The sequence below is a fragment of the Bos javanicus genome, chromosome 28, assembly GCF_032452875.1.
Source record: "Bos javanicus breed banteng chromosome 28, ARS-OSU_banteng_1.0, whole genome shotgun sequence".
Lineage (NCBI taxonomy): Eukaryota > Metazoa > Chordata > Mammalia > Artiodactyla > Bovidae > Bos > Bos javanicus.
This window is the reverse complement of record NC_083895.1, coordinates 27,719,420-27,737,026: the sequence shown is the minus strand read 5'-3', so window position 1 is coordinate 27,737,026 and position 17,607 is coordinate 27,719,420. Positions and strand designations below refer to the sequence as shown.

At 44.0% G+C, this 17,607-nt stretch overlaps 1 protein-coding gene across 1 annotated transcript in view; it reads right to left on the bottom strand.

The window, feature by feature from the left end:
- The window catches only part of LOC133240433 (core histone macro-H2A.2), a 52,933-nt gene extending 35,959 nt beyond the window's left edge, over positions 1-16,974 (bottom strand). The window contains exon 1 of the mRNA XM_061405214.1: positions 16,562-16,974. The gene's annotated coding sequence lies outside the window, so the exon portion shown is untranslated. The remainder of the gene's footprint in view (positions 1-16,561) is intronic.
- Between the last annotated feature and the right edge of the window lie 633 nt (positions 16,975-17,607).

Below are 17,607 nucleotides of genomic sequence, written 5' to 3'. Positions count from 1 at the left end.
TTCTAATTAGGCAGAGCTTAAGGACTATAGTGTGATGTTTGTTTATAGGACTGAAGAAGGAAGATGGCTGGATGAAGCTCTTCCAGTGGTTATACACACTACGCGGGGGATGAGAGGAATGGGAAAGCAGACCAGATACAAGCCAGATCCGCATCATACCTGTCCTTCCACATCTGGAAGACTAAGGTAGGACTACTATATAAAGTCTCATAATGACTTGCAAAGTGAACAGAAGAGTTGTAAGCATGTTAAGTTGAGGGAGGGCAGGAAAATAAAACTCAGGGAAGAGGCAGGGAAAATGAGTGTTGCCTGCTCACTGGCTTTCACCTCTGGGAGCACAGCGGTTGGGAGAACACCACTGGTTTTGTATGTGCTGGGGAAGAGGGCACATCAGACTCTGTTGTTTTAGGATTTATTTTTATGCTTGGGTTTTAAGTCCATAAGAACATGGGTTAGACTTTACAGGTATCACCAGGGACTTCCCTGGTGGCTCAGATGGTAAAAAGCATCTGCCTACAACGCGGGAGACCTGGGTTTGATCCCTGGGTTGGGAAGATCCCCTGGAGAAGGAAATGGCAGCCCACTCCAGTATTGTTGCCTGAAATCACTTTTCATTTTACAGGTATCACAAGGGTAAATATTAAATTGCAGCACTGACTCAGACATGGGCAATAAAAATCACACCAGCCTATTTAAATAACTATTGTATTTCATTGATTTTATGATGCACTCAAAATTTTTTTTTATCTCTAGAAATCAGTATGCATCTTACAATCTATGAGATCATAGATTCAATGAAAGTATTTATGGAGCACTTATTATTGAACAAGAAACCACATTAGATAGCTGTAAAATATACGTGGCCTTTGTCCTCAAATATTTTCCAATGAAGTTGCATGACAGAACATAATGAAGTTTTAAAGATGCTAGAGCCATGGTTCCCAAACTGTGTGCCGAGGGACCGTGGGACAAAACAGCGAATGTTTAAGCTTTCAAGTGGACTTTGGTGATAGTCAACCTCTGGTTGCCTCCACAACCACCAGCTTATTGTGGTTCCACCGGTGGTTCAGGGTAGATTGTACTATCTTCCTTTCGGTGATTCCGTATCTTTGCAAAGCTGAGTTACTGGCTGTTGTGATTAAAAGCAAGTGCGGGGTGAAAATGAATGTGAATGAGAACAGGGTGTTCAATCTGATTCCAAGGTGGGAGAAATCATGTAGTGTCCAATAGGTGTACACTCCCTCTTTCTAACTTATCCCTGGTTATCTAAGAATGGGATGCAATTGTTCTCCTAGTTCATGTGTTATTATTTTTTCAAATGGCTACTAAATTTTTAGGACAGAAATACTTATTAAGTTGTTGAGACCGAACCACTTAATAAATGGAATGGAAGGCTTTTCTTCTGGGTTCTGTGAAAAAAAAAAATGGCCGAGACCCTAAATTCTCTGTGAGCTTATATAAGCTGAAACATATAATTAGGACATGCTCAGGGTCTCCCTAAAGCAGGGAAAACAAGAAAGTTACATGAGTTATTTAAAATTTTTGAATTTATCTTTAAATTTAATACTTGCACACAACAGTAAAATAAAGTGAAAAGGTAAAGAAGTTTATCATTTTATTTCCACCACTGATTGCATTGAAAACTTTAAATAATATGTTTCAATCCCCATCACTGACTCCATCAACTTTAGCGCTTCCCTGACAGCTCAGTTGGTAAAGGAACGGCTGCAACGCAGGAGACTCCAGTTCGATTCCTGTGTTGGAAGATCTGCTGGAGAAGGGTTAGGGTACCCATTCCAGTATTGCTGGGCTTCCCTTGTGGCTCAGCTGGTAAAGAATCCGCCTGCAATGTGGGAGACCTGGGTTTGATCCCTGGGTTGAAAGATCCCCTGGGGAAGGGAAAGGCTACCCACTCCAGTATTCTGGTCTGGAGAATTCCATGGACTGTATAGTCCATGGGGTCACAAAGAGTTGAACACGACTGAGCAACTTTCACACACACAACTTTAGATACTGATTCCTGAGCCTTCGCCATGTAAAATGAGGATGTGCGGGCCCCAATCTTTCCTTGGCCCTCACCTCCTGACTTTACTTCCCTATTTCCACCTCTCTCTTCTGTATTTTCCACTATCCCGAATTACAACATGTGCCTAGGTGAAATTTTAAAAATAAATGCCAATGAATAGCATTTACATGAAGGCTTTGTAAACATTGTTCCCATCAGACCTGAGTGGGATGCTGGCATCACACTTCCTTCTCTGTGGTTCAACGCTAGGACACTCCACACACACACCCAAGTTACTACGGGCATACCTCAGAGATATTGTAAGTGTAGCTCCAGAATAACCCCAGAAAGTGAGCCACATGAATTTTTTGGCTTCCCAGCACATAAAAAAGTTATGTTTTCACGTCACTGTGGTCTATTAAGCATGCAATAGCAGTATGTCTTGGGCTTCCCTGTTGGCTCAGACAGTAAAAAATCATCTGCCTGCAATGTGGGAGACCTGGGTTCGATCCCTGGGTTGGGAAGATCCCCTGGAGGAAGGCATGGCAACCCACTCCAGTATTCTTGCCTGGAGAATCCCCATGGACAGAGGAGCCTGGCGGGCTACAGTCCACAGGGTCACAAAGAGTCAGACCCAACAGAGCGACCAAGCACACAGCACCAGCAGTATGTTTAAAAATATGTACATACCTTAATTAAAAAATAATTTACTGCTAAAAAGATGCCAAAAACAGCTACAACAGAAACATCCAAGGTCATTGATCACAAATCACTGTAACAAAAATAATAATCATGAAAACGTTGGAAATACTGTGAGAATTACCACAATGTGACAGAGGCACACTAAGTATGGCTCCGGTAGACTTGTTCAAGGCAGGGTCGCCACAAAATTTCAATTTGTAAAAAACTGCAATATTTGCAAAGCACAATAAAATGAGGTATTTGTGTAATTACAGTTGATCCTTGATATATATATATCCTTGTGCAGTAGTTCTTTTTTTTTTCAAAAACAAAACTTTATTTTATATTGAGTATAGCCAGTTAACAATGTTGATTGTTTCAGGTGGATAGCAAAGGGACTCAGTCATACATACACATGTACCCATCCTCCCCCAAACTCCCCTCCCATCCAGGCTGCCACGTAACATTGAGCAGAGTTCCATGTGCTATAATGTGTTCTATAAAGTAGGTAGGACACTGCATTAGTGAGTGGTGAACAACTGTTCTGGGGAAACAGGGTTGGGTTGCTGTGAGCCTCTGATCACAACATTTTCATCAACGGATCAATACACAGCCTTGTCTGATGTATGTTTCTGTTCAAAGACACCTTATGTAATATGAATTGTTGATTCACTAACACTGAACTCACGGCCAGCATCAATAACTCTTGCTTGAACAGAGCTTATCTAACACACATATTTTCTACATAAGGCACATCTCAGCCTCCATGCCCTTAGGAACACTAGACATCACTTGAAGACTATGCTTGGGGGTCATTTTGAACAGTGAGGTTACTAACAGAAAGCACAAAACTGAAAAACATGGCACTAAATAGACCACGATGAAGACTCATGTACAAGGCAGAAGATGAAACAAGAAGGCAGAGCGTGGCCTTGTTTAATCTCAGCTGGGAAGGTGTGCAGTGAATGGGTCAGCTTTTTCTGCTCTGTGCATGTCTTTGAATGACTGCGAAAGTGCCACAAGTATTGATTTTTGGCTTACCAATAAATTTCAGTGAGTGGGCAAGTTAGCATATATGGAATCCATGAACAATGAGGGTTGACTGTACTTATCTTTGCTCTTGTTGACAGAAGAGAAATGTGCCTTGAGGACTCCGGGCTTTCACTGAGATTGACTAGTGCTCTCATGCTCAGTCGTGTCTGACTCTTTGTGATCCTACGGGCTGTTGCCCACAAAGCTCCTCTGTCCATGGGATTTTCCAGGCAAGAATACTGGAGTGGGTTGCTATTTCCTCCTCCAGGGGATCGTCCCGACCCAGGGATCGAACCTGCGTCCCCTGCATTGCAGATGGATTCTTTACTGCTGAGCCCTTGGGGAAGCCTTCACTGCAGGCGGTTTGGGTTTGATCCCTGGTTGGGGCATCACCCAGCTTCTAGGTCACACGGTTGTTTGCAGGGGGCACTTTTTCCCCAGAGACATTGTTCCTGGAGCCCTCTGCCCTGGGCTCCAGGGTGGAGTGGTCATCCTGGGGCTGTCTTCCCAGCTCATCCTGGATGCCATGACTTCCTCCTTATTGGCGTTCTCCCTTGTTTTCCTTTTACCTGCCTCATGTTGCTCTTCAGGGACAGTGCTGAGAGGTAAACTTTTTCTTACACAAATGAAATTGTCCTTATTGAATGATCTTTGGATTATTATTTGGTGGAGTTTCTAGCATCAAAGTCATTTTGCTTCAATGTTTTGAAGCCATTGAGCCATCATTTTTGGCATTCAGTTTTACAGAGAAGTTTGGTAGACCCCAATCCCCCAAGCTTTTAAATTTTCTCTGCATGTTCTAAAACTTTACAAGGATGTGTCTAGGTGTCAGCACTTGATGATAAGCCTGTTCAATCTTAAAATTTTTCAGAACTCCTGGAATTTTTTCCTGTTATGTATTTGATTATTTCCCCCATCTCTTTTATTTCTCCCACTTCTCCCTTTACCTGTCTCTTAATCAGATGTCTGTAAACCAGAACTTGGATCTCCCAGATTGCTCCCCCAAGTCTCAACCTTTTCCTTCTGATTCTCAGGCTTTTAAATTTCTCTCCTCACTCCTTTTCTTCCCATGCAGGATCTTAGTTCCCTCTAGGGAATCGAACCCATGTCCCCTGCAGGAAGTGTGGAGTCCTAACCACTGGGCTGCTAGTCCCCATCTTTTTAATTTTAGTAATCATATTGCTAATTTCTGAGCATTCTTTTTTGTTCTTTGATTGTTCCTTTTTCATAGCATCTTGTTTTTTTTTTATGAATGCACCATGTCTTCCAATCTCCCTGAAACTAGCTGGGGTGTGTTTACATCATCTTCTTTCTCTAAATTATTTAGTAATTTAGACTCAGTTCAGTTCAGTCGCTCAGTTCTGTCCGATTCTTTGCAACCCTATAGACTGTGCACGTCAGGCTTTCCTGTACATCACCAACTCCTGGAGTTTACCCAAACTCATGTCCATTGAGTCGGTGATGCCATCCAACCATCTCATCCTCTGTCGTCCCCTTCTCCTGCCTTCAATCTTTCCCAGCATCACGGTCTTTTCAAACGGGTCAGCTCTTCACATCAGGTGGCCAAAGTATTGAAGCTTCAGCTTCAGCATCAGTCCTTCCAAGAATATTCAGGACTGATCTCCTTTATGATGGACTGGTTGGATCTCCTTGCAGTCCAAGGGACTCTCAAGAGTCTTCTCCAACATCACAGTTCAAAAGCATCAATTCTTCGGCGCTCAGCCTTCTTCACAGTCCAACTCTCACATCCATACATGACCACTGGAAAAACCATAGCCTTGACTTGATGGACTTTGTTGGCAAAGTAATGTCTCTACTTTTTAATATGCTGTCTAGGTTGGTCATAACTTTCCTTCCAAGGAGTAAGCGTCTTTTAATTTCATGGCTGCAGTCACCATCTGCAGTGATTTTGGAGCCCCCGAAATAAAGTCTGACACTGTTTCCATGTTTCCCCATCTATTTGCTATGAAGTGATGGGGCTGGATGCCACGATCTTCGTTTTCTGAATGTTGAGCTTTAAGCCAACTTTTTCACTCTCCTCTTTCACTTTCATCAAGAGACTCTTTAGTTCTTCTTCACTTTCTACCATAAGGGTGGTGTCATCTGAGGTTTTCGACTCAGTCGTCCCATTTATTTCATCTTTCTTTTTCATGTTGGCTTTCCTACCATGTCTGGTGATCTTTGGGCATGCATTCATATTTAAGAATGAAAGACACGGTTGCTTACTACAGGCAGACAGAAAAGCTTTCCACAGCTATTGTTTGGCAGGCACTGTTCCTGTTTGGGACCTCAGGGTACATGCATGGGGCATGCCAACTAGCAGGCATCATCTTAGGATGCCTGGTTAGGAACTGAGAGCCCTCAAATGCCAGAATGAGAGTTTTACTTGGTGGAGCCATACCCATCCTCCAGATTCTAGATCTGCTCTGCAGTTGTTCAGTTTCTTTAGAGAAGAAACCTCAGATCGTCAGTTTGGAGGATAAATGCCAGGTTGACAGAAGCCCTACTCGGAGTAGGGGAGGGAGAGAGACACATTCACCTAGCTGTTCTGGAGACAGACCTTCAATGACTTTCCATTTTCCATCCTGCCCAACTTCAGGGCAGCTCCCCCCTCCTTTTATTCTTAGCTGTGGCTCTTTCTGTGATGCCATCTACATTTCTATGTGCTTTCAGTCACAGAAAAAAATTTGCTGAAATCTCCCTCCCATTTGCGGATGACCATCACCAGCCCCCACTGCTTGGCTGCGAAGGGCTTATTTTCTTTGTACATCTTTTACCATTATTTTTGTGGGCTCCAGAGGAAAAGCTCATGTGCTCTAGGAAAGCTCAGGTGCTCAGAGTCCATCACTTAGGACTGGAAATCAAAAGTGTCATTTTAATTTAACATCTTAACAAACATCACTTGGGAATTAGCCTAGATATGAGTATACCAGTAAAGAGAAAAAGCTCAAGAGTTTTGTGATTAAGAATGGCATATTGAAAAATTCAGATTTACTTTCATCACCAGGTGAGTCAGTGGAAACTAACTGGTCCTGAGACAACTGAGGAATATAAAATTTCTTATCAAGACATTGTAGGAGACTCAAGACTTCCCTAGCAGTCCAGTGGTTAAGACTTTATTTTCTGTCGAAAGGAGCTTGGGTTTGATCCCTGGTCAGGGAGCTCAGATCCCACATGCCTCTCGGCCAAAACCTCAAAACATAAAACAGAAGCAATACTGTAATAACTTCAGCGTGCTAAGTCACTTCAGTCACATTCGACTGTTTTGACCCCATGGATTGTAGTCCACCAGGCTCCTCTGTCCATGGGATGCTCCAGGCAAAAATACTGGAGTGGGTTGCCATGCCCTCCTCTAGGGGATCTTCCCAACCCAGGGATTGAATCTGTGTCTCTTATGTCTCCCACACAGGAAGGCAGGTTCTTTATCAGTAGGGCCACCTGGGAAAGCCAGTAAATTCAGTAAAGATTTTAAAAACTGTCCACATCAAAAAGAAAGATTGTATAAGACTCACTAGTAGAATTAGATTCAGTGTGTCTGTATTTGCATAATTGTAGCATATGGAATTCCTATAAACAATATTTAAAACTATACTGTAATCCCAGATGGGAGGAGTGGAAGAAAAGAAAACATCCTAAGCAAGCATTTGCCCTTATTGAATGAATTGCTCTTGGTGAGAAACAGCAAACTTTACTTAATACACTGACTACCTTCATGAAAAGATAAAATAATCTGGTTTCTTTAGAACAATGTGTGTGCTGTGTGCTTATTCACTCAGTTGTGTCCGACTCTTTGCAACCCTCTGTTCATGAGGATTCTCCAGGCAAGAATACTGGAGTGGGTTGCCATGCCCTCCTTCAGGGGATCTTCCCAACCCAGGGATCGAATTCAGGTCTCCCGCACTGCAGGGGGATTCTTTACCAGCTGAGCTCCCAGGGAAGCTCTTTTTAGACCAGTATCTTTCTTTAATTTAAATAAGTTCTTTCTCAAGCATAAATAGCTGATCGAGAGTAAACTAAGTTTCATGCCCCAACTTCTTGAAGTTTTTATTATATACAAGCTGATGAGGAACAACACAAAGTAGCCAACTGGCAAGATGGCCTGTTAGCAGCCGCCAGCAATTCTGATTTAAATGACCACTTTTTCTGCCTCTGAGCTTCAGCAAACCGTCTTTTAAAAAAAGACAGCACTCTGCATTTGAGATTGGCAGCAATGATTACAGGCCAGTGTGTCACAGGTGTAGTTTGATTGGGCTGATGAGCCACCTTGACGAAGGATCTAGACTATCAAGATAGTTTATTTTAAATACTCTTTTGAGGTCATTCCCTTCAGAAGTATATAAATCAAAATGCTTTTATACATACATTATTTTAAATCTAGAACTAAGAGGTCTTCTCTCTTTTGAATGATAGAAATAAATTTAAAAACAAACTTCTGTAACGTTTATAATCATGAAATTCATAGTGTCATCCCCTAATGGATTCGTTTTAAAATTGCTGAAATTTATTCAATTTATTCATCTTCAGTTCCCATGATATTTCCCTAATCTGTCATACTGTGCTTCAGAATATTTTCTATTGTAAATATTTATGAAAAAACAAAGCAGATCCTGCAATAAGCATCTTTACTTTGTCATTTCAAAACTATCCTTTGGGAGAATAAAATGTGATGAAATAAAATTAGGTAGGACATAAGAGAATTCAATGTAAATACATTAACTGTATGTAGAAATATGTTTTTAAAGGGTAGGAAAAAAAAATTCCAGTCTCATACCTGATAAAATTCTAACATATTTCAGTGTGTTACCATAAGTACTGTATTAAAATAATAGTAGTTTATTAGTATTATTTTGTAGCTGTAAAAACCATTTTCAGTAGAGCTAGCTAAATCACTTGCTCTATTACACTTCCATTTATGAACTCCAAGGGCAAATCATTATTGCACAAGTAATACTTTCCAAACCATTTTCTTCCAAGGCCACCTCTAAGTGAATGAGAAGAGTCAATAATTTTATCGTCATATATGTTAAAGTGCATTAACAATTTATAATGTAAAGAGCTATATCAAATGCAATTTCATCAGGATGACACGGATCAAATTAACTAAATTAACCAACCACGAACGTTAGAACCAAGCATTAACCCAATTTATTTAAATTATACTATCGGATTACAAATCAGTCCTGTTTCAAAAAGCATTTCAAGTCATGTCCTGGAATAATCTGGCGGGAAAATCAACTGCCAGCACATTCTTTCTAATTCAGAGGCAGAAGATATGCGGCTGTCTGAGACATTTTAGAAGGGATGGAGAGCAGAGCATGGGATGGAGCCGATGTGGAGTGGACTTAGGTTATCTGTTGCTACTGTAGTACATGGTGACTTTTTTTTTTAAGATTTTTTTCTGATGTGGACCATTTTTAAAGTAAAAATCTGTTACAACATTGTTTCTGGTTTTTTGGTCATGAGGCATGTGGGATCCTAGCTCCTTAACCAGGGATGGAACCTGCACCCACTGCATTGGAAGGCAAAGTTTTAACCACTGGACCACCAGGAAGCCCCGAGTCTTATACAATCTCTGGATAAGAAATTTTATATTCCTCAATTATCTCTGGTGACTCTTAAAACATTTTGTCTTCATTGAACCAGAGTTAAGGATTTTTTTTTTCCTTTCTTCTTTGTTACTAGCCTTCTGTTTCTTTCTAACATAAATACATTTGGCCACCTATGGTATTAATTAGATGAGAAATGAGTATACATGAATGAATAAAAATACTTTGAATTCTCTTTGATTCTGAGTTAGTAACACATCCCAGAAGAAAATGAACCAGTTTGCCTTCCTGAATCTATTTATTCACAGAAAACATAATAAAAGAAAACCCTTCACTGGGTCCAGCCTGGTTTTGTCTTTTTGCTCTTTTGAGAATTAACAAATCAGAACAGTGGGCATGCTACTCTGTTTCCTTAAAATCGAGTAGTTTCAGATTAACAGAGAGGTGTTTTGTTATTACAGTGACCTGTCCTTGCAGGGGACTAGCTTTGAACCCAGATGAGCTGCTCAGTGGGAGGGAAGGGGATGTAGCCTCCTTTGGTGGTGGGTAAGTGGATCAGTCCGTCAGTGAGTGGGCTGCAGCCCCTTGTGCTGCCTGACCCACCAGGGGCTTCCAGAGACATCCAATGCTGCTGGGCCACTGAGGATACAGGTGGCGCCACTTGCGGGCTCTCACGGCTACAACAGACTGCATGCTGAGCAGAGGCAGCTGTCCTGGAGCCCCTCCTCCTCCACCCCTCCCCCTGCCTGCCTCTCCCCACCTTGTGTTCCTTACGGTCAGTCCTCAGGCAGTGGTTACCTTGTGGGCAACAGTGGCTGGGGGACTGTTGCTTCGGTTCTATGTTGGTGACAGGCAGTGTTGCTCCCTGGTTAAAGTGGTGAGTGTCCCCCATAGTCTGGGGCCCTGGCAGGTTGTATCATCTGCAACAGTAAGGAGATTGCCAGCCATACGGTGCCATTCCATCTGCGGGCGGAACAAGCTAGACCTCAGTGTGCATTATGGTGGGGCTATGGAAGGATTCCAGGTCTGCATTGACCAGCTGTGGCCCTCGGGCAAATCAGTTGATTTTTCAGAACCTCTCTTTCACTCAAACGAAAAATCTTTCAGAATATATATAACACACAGAAAGAGGGGGAGTTATGCAGATTGAAATGGGGAAGGCCTGGGAAGCTTGGCGGCTTGGTCCCCACTCTTTATTGTCTTGGGCCTCCAAGGAACTCTGGGCCTGTGGTACTCCACTGGAGAACCATGGTGCTAGCAGACCTCTGAGGTCCTTTCTGACCTAAAAGTTGCCGCTACTCTAGGAAGATGCTTAAAATGTCACTTCTTCTGACCCCCCACCCCCATCTGTTACTTTATTCCTAGAAATGGAACAATCGGGTAGAATTAAATCATATGCTGGTGATCTTTCCTTTGAAGTCACTATTCCATCACCCATGATAGCCACAGAAAAGAAAACGCAGGCCTGAAAAACTTTACTGAGTTTTACGGCTCGTTTCTTTTCCACCCCAAGACAATGATCTATACTGTTTATTAAAGAATAGCCAGGGCTGAAAATCCAGTTTAGAAGCAGGGGCAGTGCTTGAGTGAATGACTACCTTACTGAAATTCTGGAAGACGGTTGATTTGGAAGTTTAGCACTCTGGTGGGGAACCCAGTGAATTATCGTCTGATCTAAAAGTTTATGTGGTATGAGCTACTGGAACTTACCTCTAGTCTACCACCACTATTTACTGTTATGCTTTTGTTGAACAGTGAAGACAGCAAAAATACAAGTTAACACAGTTCTGTGTATGAACCATTACTGAGGCCAGACCAGTGAACACAGGGCCTGGGTTTTCCCAGAAAGTTTTATTTCATTCTATTAGATTTTTATCCTGTTGTCATGGAAATAACCACATTTAGGCATCGAAACTGTATCATCAGGACTACTTCTCATACCCAGAAATGACCTTCAAATCTTTGGTCAGACCACGTGTTGCAATTTTGACCTAAACTATACTATTGCTGTACTTAATTCTTGTGGCATCACAGAATCAGCTGAAATAAACATCCCTGTACGAGGCTGGTGGTCCTATGCCTGTTTCCATACACGTTCTGTCAAAGCATGGGAATTTTGACTTGAAATACTTACTCCATTCCAAGTCGAAATTGGCAATGCCAGTCAAATAAATCGGGCAAAGTATGATGGATGGTGAGATGGATAAATGAACAGTAAGGGCTTCAGAGAAACCACCAAATTTATCTTATTTAATACTTCATGACAAAGACAGTTTAAAGTACAGTGTGATGTGGTTCAATCTGATGCTCTTTATCTTTTATTGACACAGTCAGGTAAAATAGTGACATAAAGAAGAGTTTTAACAGAAAATTTGCATAGAATAACGTTAAAAAACTTTACAAAGAACATAATCTGAGAATCAGTGGAGTGCTGGTACCTCCTGTTCTCTCCGCGCACACAGCAGGATGTGGTTGGTGGAGTGAGACTGCCTGCGTGGGAGTCCTAAGTCCACCACCCACCAGTTGCGCCGTGACCTTGGGCACATTTTAGCCTCTCTTTTCTGCAAGATGGGTATAACAACAGTACCTGTCTTTAAGGCTGTTGTAAGAATGAAACTCACCGATTCATATAAAATGCTTGAACCTGGCAGGCAGGAAGGCATTTAATAAACATGAGCTATTATGACTTATTTCCACAAAAGAAAGTTTTAGAGACTATTTTTATAGAATGCAGGCTAACATTTTAATTCAAAAGTGACTATTATAATAGTACAGTGCTGGATGTGTGTATAACATGAGGCTTAAAACTCAGCGATGTCTTTCTGCTTCTCTCATTGCTCTTAGGAGGCAATGTGAAGGGGTGGAAAGGAAACAGTCCTGGGAGAACACCAAGAGCCACATGCTCTGTGGGAATGCTCTTGTTTCCCTCAAGACCTGGTACCTTGGGCCCGTCTCATTCTAATCTCATATTCCCATCTTCCATCTTCCTGGGAATTCACAAGCATCACAATGTTAGACCCATAAGATCTCACAACATCATAACCTAAGGCTGAAAAGGACCTGAGTGATTAGTCATTTAGACCCCCTCCCCAATTTTTGCCACAATAAAACGAGGGGTGGTGGTCACTGAACAACTTGTCCATGGCTACAGTCTGTGTGAGACCAGACCAAGTCCCCTCACCCCCACTTCTGGAACCCTGGTCTGGGGCTGTTTCTCATACCCTTTGTTGTATGTTTCATCCCCATTGGCACCTTGCATAGTATTTTGGGGTTCCTTTTGTAATATTTGGGGAGAGGGAATAGATCACCTTCTCAAACACTTTTCCCTCCAACCTACTTCCCAGTTCATATCTCATTGAGTATCCAGAGGAAAATCAATCCCCATCCTTGTTTCCACCACACTCCTTTCCATTTTTATCTATTTTTAAGTTGGTTTTTTTTTTTTTTTTGACATGGGCCATTTTTAAAAAGTCTTTATTGAATTTGTTACAATTTTGCTTCTGTTTTATTTTGTTTTTGTTTTTTTTGCCCTGAGGCATGTAGAATGTTAGCTCCCAGACCAGGGATCAAACCCACACCCCCTGCATTGGAAGGCGAAGTCTTAACCACTGGACCACCAGGGAAGTGCCCCCTACATTCCTTTTCAAAATGCCATTTTCCAATACCACTGTTAGGACTCATGTCCTCATTTTTTCCTTCTACATCTAACTTAAGGTATGCCTAGAATCATAGCAATGAAAGCAACTGTGACCTGTTCATTTAGTTCACTCCCCAGCCTGCACCTGGGCAGGCAGGACAGGCCAGGATTCAGCCTGTGAGGGAATGTACATCATCACGCAGAAGAAAGAGGAGGTGCCAGCTAGAGCCTGGCATCTACATTAGGCTTCCTTCTCCTGCCTGTTTCTTTTCCCTCTTTCTCTCCAATCCTGGTACATTCTCTGTGAAGCCTTGCCCAAGCCCTCCCTTCCAGCTTAGAATTCTTTTCTCCCTTTAAAAATTGTTGTAGCATTTTAATTATGGCTTTTATTACATATTATCAATCACTTTGAAATTAATTGTGTTTAGCTATCCAAGCAACATACAGATTAATCCAAGTTGTAAAATTTCAAATATTATAACAATGGTTACGGACAGGTATGATTAATATGACTAAACTCCTCCACAATCCCTTTAATTCTTGTCTCTCTTAGTGGGTGTCTTATTCTACACCTTTCCCATCCATTTATGTATGCATTTTTACTTATACAAATTCATGGTTTTATTTTGTTTTCATCAAAGTGGTACCATTCAATATATATGGTTTTGCAATTTGCTTTTTTCATTAATAATAAGTCTCAATGACCTTTCTGTCTCAGTATATATAGGTATACTTCATTCTTTTTAACCATTTCCTAATTTCCAAGAAGATGTACAGAGTTTATTCAGCCATTCTCTACTGATGGCCATTAGGTTTCTTCAATTTCAAAATTACCAAAACTCTGCCATGGAAGGGAATAACATAATATGTGTACACGCCTGCCTGCTTCTCTACGATATATACTGAGAAATGGAATTGCTGGGTCATAGAATGTGCACATTATTAATTTTAACGCTGCCAAACTACCCTCCAAATAGGCTATATCAATTTACACACCTGTCAGCAGTATATAAAAGTACCCATTTTCCATTAGTTTGCCAATCTTAATCTCCTTTCCCCTTCTTTTACCTTCATATATATTTTATTTCCTAGGTTTGGGGGTGTAAGCGCTCTGAAAGCAGGGTCTAGGATCTCCTCATATTTGGAATCCTTCCCCCATCCAGTGGGGTTTAATAACCGGTACTTCACAAATGCTTGTTGAATGCTCTCTAACCATAAGTTTTCCGTTCACCTCTGGTTAATACACACTTCTCAAGAGCATTTACCAAGATAGCATCTAACTTTGAGAATGAAAAAAATTCTAAGAAAGTTGGTTGTTTTTTTTTGTTTTTTTTTTTGCACATACCTCCTCCTTGAACAAGTTACAGATATCTTTCATTTAAAGTTGTCTAAGACAGGATTCTCTCCCGCCTTGCTGGCAGGAAGCAGTGAAAACAGACCTGGTTATCTCAGACAATAGCTAGCAGGGTGTCCCACCCGCTGGGAAACAGGAGACCAAAGGCGCCTCAAAACCCCCGGGAACTAGACAAGACGGAATGGTGAGGGAGCAGGGTCACAGTCTTTGGAACATTCTGGATCCAAGAAGGTAAATTCTTTTACAGGGTTTTGAAATAGAGGAAACCATTAATAATGTCCAAAGTATGGCAGTAAATGGATCTGGGTGAGGAGGAACTGTGACAGGGTAGGAAAAACCAGAGTGAGAACTGGGCTTATTTTTAAAGGAAATGTGGATACAGGAAATAAGGGTTTTAAAGGTGTGAATTACGTGATTCAAGAGAAACTTCCCTCCAAGCAGTGCCTATATTTATTTATATGATAATCTTGAGCTAAAGCAATTCTAAAAACCGACTAGTGAAGTTCAAAATCTTGGTGTTCTGAACATTAATTTGAAAATAAGAAGAATTTTACAAGGGGTAAGAGATAGCTTTCAGCTAAATGTGAACTCATTGAGAATTACATGTAACTTGGTTCGCGTTTCACAAAGGAACTGCTCCTAAATAAGAAACAACATACAGGAAGACACATGTTCGCTCTTAATAGTGTTTCTTTTTCTCTCACCTAATGAACCGTTTCAATAGCAACTGCGCAGCCCAGCGAGGGTACAATTGCATTTCGACACAAAAACAAATGAAAAAAATGAGGAAGTCGTTTGCTGTACTGGATCGATTGGGGAATGGGCCCCTGAGGTCTCAGGGGGCTTAGACCTAGGCCAGGTTTTGAATTCCTCTGGGCTGGAGAAAGGCTAGAAAGGCTAATACTTTAGTTCATTAGCGCTGTTGGAAAACCCAAACTGCCTTTAGCCTACCATCAGGGCTTCGGGGCTGTGGTTGCCGATGCACCCCCTTAAAATACACAGGGACCCGCGCTGTGGTTTCTCAGCCTATCCTCGTCTCTTTCATCCCCTTGCCCACCCTGGGGCCATTGCCAATAAACCCAGCAGTGACCAGGATTAATTCAAGTCCGCGGCGGCCGATTTCAGGCCAGGAATAATCAGGGTCTGGAAACGACTGGAACAGGAGGCGCGTTTGGGCCTTTAGAAGCTCAGTGCCCTGGCCGTGGTTGTGTGGAACAAAGAGGGCAGGAGCGGAGGGCGCCCCCAGGAGGAAAGGTGGGGAAGGACACCCGCGGGCGGAATTCTGGAGGCGGGCGAGGCTGGAACTGGGGTGCTCCTGGAGAGCGGGCTGGGCGCCCGGGGAGGCAGGGCTGGTCCCCGCCCCGCGCGCGATTCGCTCCGCATCTGGCGCCCGGCGCAGCCCTTTCCTGAGTCGTAGACACTTTACTTTTATTCCTTTTCACCCTAATTATTATTATTATTTTCCCGCGCAAAGCGGGAACCTGGGACTGCCCAAGCGAGCGGCAGAGGGGCCGCCATTTCCCGGGGAAAGCGCAGCGCGCGCGTCGGCACCGGGCGCCCCGGAAAGGAAACCGGAGGGGAGTGCCCGGCCCCGAACCCTCCTCCGCACCGGCCCGGGGCTCGCAGCCGCCCGCGGCGCCCCGCTCACCGCGCGGCAGCCCCAGACCCTAGCCCCCGGGGCCCGCGTCCCCGGCCTGACCTTCTCTGGCGCGGCCCGCCCCCGGACCCCGGTCTCTTCCCTCCACCCGGCGCCTCCGCGCCCCTTCCATTGTCAGCCCGGAGCACCCGGCGCCCGACCTGGGCACCCTCGGAGGCCCCCAGAGCGGCCTTGCCCGGGCTCTCTCGGCCCCTGCGCAGACCACCGCCCCCGGACTAGCCCTCCTCTGCAGCCGGGCGCCTCCCTTCTCCCCCTCTGCGCCCCCAACTCCGCATCCCCAGGAGCCCTCCGCTCCCTCGAGTCCAGCGTCGCCCGGGGCCGGCGGCTGGACCCCGCATCCCTTCTCCTCCCTCCCTCGTTGCCCAAGATGCCCCCGGTTCCTCGCCGGCCCCAGGAATTTTACCGCTTCTTTAGCAATCCCCCCCCCCCCTTTATTTCCCGAGAAGGCAAGTTGGGCAGCTTGATTTATTAATTTTTCTTTTTCTTTTTTTTTTGCGGGAAGGATCGGCTCTCCGGGGAGCGCCCGCAGGGGCTGGGCAGCGGGGAGGGGCAGGGGGTTTCTCCGGCCCCTGCACTGCCCCCGCGGCGCGTTTTGTTTCCAGACCCCGAAGCCCCCTGAACAATAATGCCACCGCCATGGCGGGCTCACCTGGTGCTGCGCCGCCTGCTCCGGGCGCCCGGTGCCCTCCGCGCGCCGCTTCCCGGGCGCAGGTTCGGCCGGCGCGGCGCCGGTGCCGGGCAGGACTCTTTGCCTTTCTTTGGGTTCTATCTGTGCGTGTCAATGGCGGCAAGCGGCAGTTCTCCGGGCCGCGGATAGTAGCGGGGGGAGGAGGAGGAGGGAGAAGGGATTGCTCCTTCTCCACATAACCACCTCTAGGAGGAGTCGCTCAGCCTCATCCCCCGCCAGCCCAGGCTCCGCGACGGGTCCGGGGCTTTCGGTGGGGCTTGATGAGCTATTGTCCTTCAGGAGCATTAATGATGAAACCGCGCGGCCTCCGCTTAGCTGGCGGATCCGCTGGATGCGCTGAAGGCTACTTGCTAAGATGAGGCTTCCCCCAGAGCTGGTGATTGAGGCGCTATGGTCTCGATCCAGAGTCTCCTGTTAGCGGGATCCACCTTTGGTGGAAGAAGGTGGCGTGGGCGTTCATCTGGTAGTCCTGGGGAAAGCCTTAGAAGGTGAAAGGGAAAAATGCCATTTTCCAATGTCTCGTGTCTTTAAACAATAATAAAGAATAATAAATACATTAACGATTGTGTCCACCACTGGGACGATAGCGTTGGGTGGCCACAGCCACGAGAACTAAGACTTTATATCCATGTCTGCCTTTTAGCTTTTTATAAATTAAGATAGAATCCAGTGTTGCATATTCTTTGGAGTAGCAGATGTATGTTTTCATGGGTAAGACTGTGTGCATGGACATAATTTTTAGTTCAGTTGCTTTTACAGGGTGTTAATTTGTATTTTTGGTAGGTATTAAGACTAGCAGGAGGCTATTGTCTTAAAGACCAATTTCTATTAGTTTCTGGGAAAAAAACATTTATGGGGGTGTGGTGGACAATATCAGGTGTGAAAATGGAATTTATTGTAGTTCTGTTCTACTGGAAGCCAGTTCTGTCCTTTGTATTATGTTAGCTAGGGCTCCATGGCTAGGGGGGTTGAGTCAAAGGAATTTGTTTATTTCAGTGGGAAAAGCT